This window comes from Schistocerca americana, chromosome 1 (assembly GCF_021461395.2).
Source record: "Schistocerca americana isolate TAMUIC-IGC-003095 chromosome 1, iqSchAmer2.1, whole genome shotgun sequence".
Taxonomy (NCBI): Eukaryota; Metazoa; Arthropoda; class Insecta; order Orthoptera; family Acrididae; genus Schistocerca; species Schistocerca americana.
In genome coordinates this window covers 182,445,188-182,454,891 of record NC_060119.1, presented here as the reverse complement: position 1 = coordinate 182,454,891, position 9,704 = coordinate 182,445,188, and positions in this window count along the sequence as shown.

The window sequence follows — 9,704 nt, the reverse complement described above, 5'->3', positions numbered from 1 at the left end:
GCCGCTCTTCAGCATACAGAATTTGTTTTAAAAAGATGAAGGTAATAAATAAGAAAAGCTGGCGATAAAATCGGTGACTTAAATGGTAAAGTGGCGGAAAATTGTGGAACTTAAAACATAAAACAAAGGTTTGATGATGCAAATAAAATACACAGGAAGCAGACAGGTAAAATAATAGACAATTAAAAAACACGGCGACAGACTGGTTTCTGTTCGCAAGAGATCTAAAATTCACACCCAGTGACAGCATGATTTCTGTTCGCGACACTTTGGAAAGACGCGCAACACTGAACACTCACTTTAACACTGCACTAAAAAGTTGGCAGAAATATGACATACCACAGCCGAGGGCAGACGGGGGGAACCTGGACAGATGATGGGAAAGAAAAGGGAGGAAGGAGAGGAAAAACGAAGTGGGGCGGAGGGGGGGGGGAAGAGGGGAAAGGAGCCGATGGAGGACAAGGACCCATAAGGGGCGGGGGGGGGGGGGGGGAACAGGGCAGCAGACGCGACAGGGAGTCGGGAAAGGCAGATGAAGGGAATGCAAATGGACTCGGGGGGGGGGGGGGAGGGGAGAAGGGAGGCAGAGAGAGGTTAGGCGGGGATAAAACAGGATGGAAGGGGGGGATATGTTTTCTTTGGTGGCTTTCTTAATACATCGCAAGTGAGTTATTTTTCCTGATGAGGGCGGGAGGCTGAGGTGCAAACTTCTGCAAATCGAAGTGATATAAATATATTTTGACATATCATTCCTTAGGTGCTGTAAAGCTACAGTTATGGCTTCGGATTCTTGAGACAAACCAGTAGATTCCTTGGAAACTGAATTAAGTGCTTTGTAACAAGACTTCTGTCATCACCTGCGGCCTAAGACTAATTCTTGTAGATGGCGTTACTCTCCGCAAAACTAGCAGCTGCTAAATGTCGTTTCTGTTGTAATCTAGCAGATTTGTCATAAGGTGACAACATCGTACTGTAAGTACCACGCACTATCGAATGAAGCAGCAAATTCGCTGTTGCCACTCGCAATTCATTATTTACGTGCGTGCTATTGTTGGCAGTGTAATTGTATCACACGTTCTTCACATTTAACGTTTCTAATATGTAAAAATGTAAAAATCGTAGAGGTAGACCAAAAGATGAGTACACTAAACAGATTCAGAAGGATGTAGGGTGCAGTAGGTACTGGGAGATGAAGAAGCTTGCACAGGATAGAGTAGCATGGAGAGCTGCATCTAACCAGACTCAGGACTGAAGACCACAACAACAACAACAACAATATGCCACTGTGATTACTTACATGAGCGCAAAGTGCTCTGGTGTGTAAGACTTAAGGACGAAAGTAACTTTCGGATGTTGCTTCACTGCCTTGTAACGTAGCTCGATGGAAACTGGACCACACCTAGGCGGTATAGTGCAGAAGCTAACTGAAATTAGTTCGCAATGAGATGAACGAAGATGACATTTTTATTCAAAGGTAATTATTACAGTGAAGTCACCGTGATTCATGATAGTTTCATGATAGTCCCCTGGATATTACAAATGGTGGGACATGGTTCTTATAGGGTCTGTGAACAACATGGACGCCACTGCATTGCTCTGCAACGTGCTCCCTTGGAGGGCACGAGTTTGGTAAGGTGTTCCATTCCTCCAGCAGTATGGCTGACAAATGGGGGATGGTCGTCGGTGCATGTGAACGAGCTGCACTGCGTCTCCCCAACGCATTCCACACGTTCTCGATGGGATTTAAGTCGAGGGAACGGGTAGCCCAGTCCATTCGCTGAATACCTTCTTGTTCCTATAGTCCCTCCACCTGCGCTGCTCCATGTGGTCGCTCGTTCTCATACGTAAAAGTGAAGTAGAACCGAATGCACCCTTGAAAAGGCGTAAATGGAGAAGCACAGTGTCACAGTAACGTTGACAAGTGAGTGTCCTGTTGACCAAATGGAGGTTCAAATGGTTCAAATGGCGCTGAGCACTATTGGACTTAACATCTGATGTCATCAGCCGCCTAGAACCTAGAACTACTTAAACCTAACTAACCTAAGGACATCACACACATCCATGCCCGAGGCAGGATTCGAACCTGCGACCGTAGCGGTCACGCAGTTCCAGACTGAAGCGCCTAGAACCGCTCGGCCACAACGGCTGGCCCAAATGGATGTCAGTACACCCATGCAACATTATGTTTCCCCACAATGCTGGACGTCTCTTCGTATGCCGAGAGTGGGAGCACCTAATGCACTCATGAACATTGTCAAACATGCTCTATTTGATATGTAAACATGACGGAAAAGAACGTATGACCGCTGAATATATTTACACGTGTATCTGTTCATAATACTTTGAAACGTGTTGAAAAATAGAGTTTTTTGTTGTATTTTTTTGCACTGACTACATTGCAGACGCGATCTTTGCTCCTGTCACTGTTTACGAAGCGTAATGGTGTGTGTGATGTAATAGGAGAAAAGAGTGATTCTGTCGCGACTGGAGGTATTTTTCATTTCACATTTATGTTTTTGTTTGTCGTACAGTCAGAGACCTCCAGATAGCTATGAGCAACATAAAGAAACAGTGTTTTGTTTTTGTCTTTTGCTGTCAGATAGTGCCACAGGTTACCCAAAAATCGTAACACAACACGTGCAAATCGTATTAATCTCCGTAAATTCACTTGATGAAGGAGACTTGAACCTCAGAGAGTCATGGAAATAAATAAATATTGTGACTAGTAACAGTAAACTTCTTGCTTCATTCGATACCCTAATATTCGCTGTAAAATCTAATCAAAATGTTCACATTTGAAATATCATGAATTATACGTTCTCCGCGCGGGATAGCCGTGCGGTCGAGGGCGCCTTGCCACGGCTCACGCGGCTGGCCCCGTCTGCGGCCCGAGTCCTCCCTCGGGCATGGATGTGTGTGTTGTCGCTAGCGTAAGTTAGTTTAAGTTAGAATAAGTAGTGCGTAAGCCTAGGGACCCATGACCTTAGCAGTTTGGTCCCATAGGAACTTACCACAAATTTCCAAATTTTTCCAATTACACGTTCGTAGGGTTCCGCAGCTCAGTCTGTAAAAATGGAAACATTATATGACCACTTTGTTGTGCGTCTGTGTTTCTGTTTGTCTGTCAGTCCGACTGTTAAGACACCTTTCCCTCAGGAACGGGCAGAGCTAAGAAGAAATTTACACCACATTCCAAGGTCTGCCATCCCTTGGTGCTTAAAAAAATTAAGCTTCTAAGTCAATGCAGTCATAAGATACAGCCATTTATGTCACATATTTTGATACTCGCAAACTCTCATCAAAACCTGAAGTAAATGCATACATGTCGGGCCTGGTGGTTTAGCGATGCTGGAACGGTAGTTCAGAGTGTTCGAGTGAAGTATTCAACGATGAACTTGAAGGCGTCTCACGTGATATCCGGCAGACAAAATGCTGAGAACAATGACGAATACAATTTTAAAAAAAGCCAGTAAAGCGCGTACCTGGTTATTGGGAGGTCACAGTATCAAATTTAGGTAGGACCGTAGATTTTGCACGCTTCATTTTAGCCTAGTCTTCTCCTCTCAACAACGTGAGGAATCACTAGAAACAATACGTGATTCGGACTGCACGTTAAACTGTAGGTCTCCTTCCCCAGTAGGATAACTGGGGCGGAATAAGGATACGCAAGGTGCGTCCGATAGGAAGACTTGCACCAAGGCATTGAGCCACACGAAATTATTAATATTTACATACATAACTAACTGAGTACCCAACTTTGCCTGGGTATGTATTCCTTCCATTATCTCATCTCCTCCTTCCCTCTCCTTGTCCATCTCTTCCGCTCTTCTTTCTGTCCATCTCCACACTCAGTCTTTATCTCCTCCTGTATCTCTCGCTATCCGTCTGCTACTCTCCCCTCTCTCATGTGCACCTGTTCCTCCCGACTCTCTCTGTCCCTCTGCTGCTGCCCCCTCTGTCCATCTGCTTCTTTCCCCTCTGTCCATATCCTCCTCCTTTCTCTGAATCGGTTTCCTCCTGCCTATGTATCCCTTCCTCACTCCCTTAATTGTGACAAAATAACTCACCTACAACCGTCCTTATCATTTTGTCTTATTTTGTTGCAACCAGTTTCAACGCTTCAATGTGCCGTCTTCAGGCTGTTGTTGATGCGGTACGGGTTGATGTGATCCCTATATATATCACATCAGTTGCCAGCATGGCTGGATACGCAGAGAATGTGTCAGCACTCCAACCATCAACTGCCAACTCCCTTTACTTCTTCCTTCCCATCCCTCTGTCCATCTCCTCCACCTCTTTTATCTGCCCATCTCTTTCTCTTCCCTTTCTTACCCATTTCCTCCTCCGCTCAGTATGTCCAGCTCCACCTCCCTCATATCTGGATGCATGTCCTCCTTACCCCCTCTTTCTGTCCATCTAGCTCTTACCCTCACAGTATTTCATTATGGATAGTCATATATAGACGAAGTTTGGTTGAAAAGCGATCCAGGTTTTTAGGAGCAGCTTTTTATGTGGGCAGTGCTGGAGTACAGACATGTCGCATATATTTCACATATGTTTAACATACGTCACACATGTTTCTCCCGTATCTCTAGCGAATTTCGTCCTGCAGTTTCGTTTTCACGTAGCTAAATCTCTAAGACGTCATATCTTCTATAAAATGACATAATTGTGCAGGTACATTCAGTTATATATTTTACTGTCTGTGAAATGCGTTGCGAATCGAGTTATTAGTAGAGAAGTAATAAATTAAAACATCATGTCTCATGCAGAAATTTTACTGCATTAACAGTGTAAAAGTAGCCAACTTTTTTTCCTTTCAGCATTTTGTGGAGTTTGTTAGCGAGAAAAGGTTTCTTAAAGGTTTGGAATTATGTGTAAAATAAGCTGGAAGTTGCAAGCTACCACTTGCTTTAATCATAAATATGTGTGTGAGTGATGCTAAATATTATCAATTTTACATCAAGAAAAGTATTATCATCTCAATAATCTTGAAATGGTGAGCTACACCCTTAATTTTTGAATATAAGTTAGTGTATTTACTGATGGCACTTTTGTTGCCTATTCCTTTGGTCATTTTCAGAACTTAAATTAATAATCAAATTAAATAATTTTAAAAGATTGAACCTTAAATTGCTGGTGTACTCATGTACCATCATAATGAAATAAAACAGTGAATAGTTGAGGGAGTATGAATGACAAACATAGTGTACTTACGTTTACAACATAATTACAAGTTTTATTAATCTTTTTGTAACTATAACTAGCTGATAAATCTTACACAAAAATGATAAACACAAATCAGAAAAAGGAATGGTTATTGATACATCGGAGTGGAACCCATGCAAAATTCTCCCCTGAATTAATCCCTTTTACAATGCAATCTGACTTTGTTTTCATGAATCTACTGAGAGGCCCAACTCTATTCAAGTGGATCAACTATACCACAGACTATGGTTCACGTGCGAACAGGGAGCTGTGTTATGACATGTCCACGATAATTTGCAAACTATGTGGTCTGGCTTTCTTATTATCAGAACCTATTATCAGAACACAGGGAACGTCCCAATCAGAGCCTTCAAATTTTGGAAGACTTCAGTGTGAGGTGCACATATTCGCTGGGCTGGCCAAATCAAGTTTCACTCACAGGCACAATGGTGCATGCTGGAATTGTCAAACGTCAGATGGCCAATTGGGGACGAATAAGTTCATCCTTATGACACAGGATATGTCCAAGATGATATGCAGCTCCCCTGTCGGTACACTTGGAAACTGCCACTGGCTCTTAGTCCACCACAAGATAAAGACCACATATCTCGAGCACTATGGAAAGACCTTGAGTTCTCCACCAGGAGAGGACAAGAAGAAAAAAGAAGAAAACAAAGAATCACAACCACTTTCTACCAAGCCTCGGTACGGGAGCCAAATTAGCAAAAACTACACTGCCTCCCACATTGCACAAACCAATTGGACTATCCTCTACTCATTGCATCTCCACTCTTGACTGTTATGTTGAACTGATAGCCAACCCAGACACTGCATCGGGGCTCCCACGATGGGGGAGCAAGCCTCCACTTTGAAAATCCTGCTGGTCCCGGCGGAGGTTCCACCCTCGGGCAGGGGTGTGTGTGTTTGTCCTTAGGATAATTTAGGTTAAGTAGTGTGTAAGCTTAGGGACTGATGACCTTAGCAGTTAAGTCCCATAAGATTTCATACATATTTTTGATTTTGAAAATCCTGAGAGGAGCCAATCAGCGACTCCAAATCTCTCTTGTCTGAAAAAAGAAGATTTTAGACTACGGAGAAGTCGTTCCCACGGTAAGCATGGCCATGTTTGTACAAAAAACATCTACCTACATGTGACCATAGTTCCCCATTTATGGAGAGGTATAATCTTTCCAGGCCGACCATTTCCAGCTTCTGAAAGGAGGCTGTTAGGCTTTCCAGAAAGTCGTGCCCATGCCACTCGCTAAAAAAGCCTGACCTTCTGGCGTCATGAGGGCTACAGTCTTACCTCCACTATACACGCGCACCAGCCGCTCTTTCTGTATCGTCCCAGCGTCTAAGATGACAATGTACAGAGTTCTATGACCTTCCCACCGTTTGCATTAAAGATCAGTTTACAGGAGTCTCTCTTACATAGTTTCCTCAATCCATTTTCCCCAACTGGCCGCCTGATCCAGGTAAAATGTTTTGCGAACTGGCGCCCTTTTCTCTATCCGTAAGCGGAAGGATGAGAGGGCATCGGCCAGAAGTCCCTCTGCAGGTACAATTCACAGAGCGCTACTCCCTAGAGTCAGTCGCACAGCCAGGTCGCTGCACTCAGGATTTATGGCTCTCCATTCATCTCGCTTCCTGTTCACCGCCGCCTTCATTATGACCCCTCGGGAACAAGTTCTCTACAGGTTACATATGCAGTAATATGAATATTCTGCCCACAATTTCCTCATGTAAAAAGTCATAAACTACATATGGCTGATGCAGTTATGACAAAAGAAATATGAACATTAATCTGTCCGACAATGTTATTAAAGTGCTCTCATTCTCAAATGCTGTATGAGTAATATTCGATTTCACGGATCGTCACCTGCACTACCGTTTCATCACTACCCTCTCCCCTTTTGACAGGTAGGTAGATGTTACCCCATATCGATGCTATTCAGATAGTATGTGATATGTGTACGAAGTTCAGTTGAAATCGGTCCACCCATATATATATATATATATATATATATGGATTAAATTTGAACTTGAGCGGAAGGTTTTTTTACTTCCAAAATACCTGGTTTGCCTACTGTGTGTGTCTGGATCTACCTGTTGTTGTTGTTGTGGTCTTCAGTCCTGAGACTGGTTTGATGCAGCTCTCCATGCTACTCTATCTTGTGCAAGCTTCTTCATCTCCCAGTACCTACTGCAACCTACATCCTTCTGAATCTGCTTAGTGTATTCATCTCTTGGTCTCCCTCTACGATTTTTACCCTCCACGCTGCCCTCCAATACTAAATTGGTGATCCCTTGATGCCTCAGAACATGTCCTACCAACCGATCCCCTCTTATAGTAAAATTGTGCCACAAATTTCTCTTCTCCCAAATTCTATTCAATACTTCCTCATAAGTTATGTGATTTACCCATCTAATCTTCAGCATTCTTCTGTAGCACCACATATCAAAAGCTTCTATTCTCTTCTTGTCCAAACTATTTATCGTCCATGTTTCACTTCCATACATGGCTACACTCCATACAAATAATTCAGAAATGACTTCCTGACACTTAAATCTATACTCGATGTTAACAAATTTCTCTTCTTCAGAAACGCTTTCCTTCCCATTGCCAGTCTACATTTTATATCTTCTCTACTTCGACCATCATCAGTTATTTTGCTCCCCAAATAGCAAAACTCCTTTTCTACTTTAAGTGTCTCATTTCCTAATCTAATGCCCTGAGAATCACCCGACTTAATTCGTCTACATTCCTTTATACTCGTTTTGCTTTTGTCGATGTTCATCTTATATCCCCCTTTCAAGACACTATCCATTCTGTTCAACTGCTCTTCCAAGTCCTTTGCCGTCTCCGACAGAATTACAATGTCATCGGCGAACCTGAATTTTAATACCTACTATGAATTTTTCTTTTGTTTCCTTCACTGCTTACTCAATATACATATTGAATAACATCGGGGATAGCTACAGCCCTGTCTCACTCCCTTCCCAACCACTGCTTCCCTTTCAAGCCTCTCGATTCTTATAACTGCCATTTGGTTTCTGTACAAATTGTAAATAGCCTTTCGCTCCCTGTATTTTACCCCCGCCACCTTGAGAATTTGAAAGAGAGTATTCCAGTCAACATTGTCAAAAGCTTTCTCTAAGTCTACAAATGCTAGAAAGGTAGGTTTGCCCTTCCTTAATCTATCTTCTAAGATAAGTCGTAGGGTCAGTATAGCCTCACGTGTTCCAGCATTTCTACGGAATCCAAACTGATCTTCCTCGAGGTCGGCTTCTACCAGTTTTTCCAGTCCTCTGAAAAGAATTCGCGTTAGTATTTTGTAGCTGTGACTTATTAAACTGATAGTTCGGTAATTTTCACATCTGTCAACAACTGCTTTCTTTGGGATTGGAATTATTATATTCTTCTTGAAGCCTGAGGGAATTTCGCCTGTCTCATACATCTTGCTTGTCAGGGCTGGCTCTCACAAGGCTGTCAGTAGTGCTAATGGAATGTTGTCTACTCCGGGGGCCTTGTTTCGACTTAGGTCTTTTAGTGCTCTGTCAAACTCTTCACGCAGTATCATATCTCCCATTTCATCTTCAGCTACATCCTCTTCCATTTCCATAATATTGTCCTCAAGAACATCGCCTCTGTATAGACGCTCTATATACTCCTTCCACCTTTTTGCTTTCCCTTCTTTGCTTAGAACTGGGTTTCCATCTGAGCTCTTGATATTCATGCAAGTGGTTCTGTTTTCTCCAATGGTCTCTTTAATTTTCCTGTAGGCAGTATCTATCTTACCCCTCATGAGATAAGCCTCTACATCCTTACATTTGTCCTATAGCCATCTCTGGTTAGCCATTTTGCACTTCCTGTCGATCTCATTTTTGAGACGTTTGTATTCCTTTTTGCCTGCTTCACTTGCTGCATTTTTGTATTTTCTTTCATCAATTAAATTCAGTATCTCTTCTGTTACCCAAGGATTTCTGCTAGCCCTCGTTTTTTTACCTACCTGATCCTCTGCTGCCTTCACTATTTCATTCCTCAAAGCAACCCATTCTTCTTCTACTGTATTTCTTTCTCCTAGTCCTGTCAATTGTTCCCTTATGCTCTCCGTGAAACTCTGTACAACCTCAGGTTTAGTCAGTTTATCCAGGTCCCTCCTTAAATTCCCACCTTTTTGCAGTTTCTTCAGTTTTAATCTACAGTTCATAACCAATGGATTGTGGTCAGAGTCCACATCTGCCCCTGGAAATGTCTTACAATTTAAAATCTGGTTCCTAAATCTCTGTCTTACCATTATATAATCTATCTGAAACCCTTTAGTATCTCCAGGGTTCTTTCACGTATACAACCTTCTTTCATGATTTTTGAACCTAGTGTTAGCTATGATTAAGTTATGCTCTGTGCAAAATTCTACCAGGCGGTTTGCTCTTTCATTTCTTAGCCCCAATCCATATTCACCTACTACGCTTCCTTCTCTTCCTTTTCCTACTGG